The 1,124-nt window shown below is 31.5% G+C and overlaps 1 non-coding gene across 1 annotated transcript; it reads left to right on the top strand.

Moving 5' to 3' along the window:
• The first annotated feature begins 430 nt into the window (after positions 1-430).
• On the top strand, positions 431-510 carry TRNAL-UAG (transfer RNA leucine (anticodon UAG)). The gene has a single exon. It is a non-coding gene; the product is annotated as a tRNA-Leu (tRNA).
• The last annotated feature ends 614 nt before the right edge of the window (positions 511-1,124 follow it).

Below are 1,124 nucleotides of genomic sequence, written 5' to 3'. Positions count from 1 at the left end.
ATCTTCTCCAAAATCATAAGGTTAATAAATCTTATTAATAAGAGCATAAAGACTTTCATTCTAGAAATTTTTAAAAAATCCAAAAAGCCTTTTCCATTTATCCATTTTAATTTCATCATTAAATAGAAACCCTTTTGGATTTTTTTCATTGTATTGAAAGAATTTTCAAAATGTAAACGAGAAATTAATTAGAAAAAATTAGTTCTACAATTGCAAGTTAGAAAAAAGAAATTCCAACTCTTTCAAGCAGTGTTTGTGTTTCTATTGGGCAAAGCAAGAGTTTATTGTAAAAAAAATGGAAACGATACTACCAAACGAAGTCTATTTTAATGAAAACTCTAATGTTCCTAAATTTTATGGACTTTCCCAATATCGATGATTCCCAAGATAATAGCTATTATTCTTTTAAGTTACCTATTATTTGAAGTTAGCCGCCATGGTGAAATTGGTAGACACGCTGCTCTTAGGAAGCAGTGCTCAAGCATCTCGGTTCGAATCCGAGTGGCGGCATTCTTGAAAAAGAATACAATAGATTAGAAATCAATTCGAAATTTACAATTTTGTAATGGGACCTTCCCCTTATGCTATTTGCAACTTTAGAACATATACTAACTCATATCTCTTTCTCAACGATTTCAATTGTGATTACGATTCATTTTATAACCTTATTAGTTCGTGAACTTGGAGGATTACGTGATTCGTCAGAAAAAGGAATGATAGTTACTTTTTTCTCTATAACAGGATTCTTAGTTTCTCGTTGGGCTTCCTCGGGACATTTTCCATTAAGTAATTTATATGAGTCATTGATCTTCCTTTCATGGGCACTGTATATTCTTCATACCATTCCTAAAATACAGAACTCTAAAAATGATTTAAGCACAATAACTACGCCAAGTACTATTTTAACGCAAGGCTTTGCCACATCGGGTCTTTTAACTGAAATGCATCAATCCACGATACTAGTACCTGCTCTACAATCTCAGTGGTTAATGATGCATGTCAGTATGATGTTATTAAGCTATGCAACTCTTTTGTGCGGATCCTTATTATCTGCCGCTATTCTAATCATTAGATTTCGAAATAATTTCCATTTCTTTTCTAAAAAGAAAAAAATGTTTTAAATA

Source organism: Aegilops tauschii, chromosome 3 (genome assembly GCF_002575655.3).
Source record: "Aegilops tauschii subsp. strangulata cultivar AL8/78 chromosome 3, Aet v6.0, whole genome shotgun sequence".
Classification (NCBI taxonomy): domain Eukaryota; kingdom Viridiplantae; phylum Streptophyta; class Magnoliopsida; order Poales; family Poaceae; genus Aegilops; species Aegilops tauschii.
This window is presented reverse-complemented; position numbering and strand designations above follow the sequence as displayed.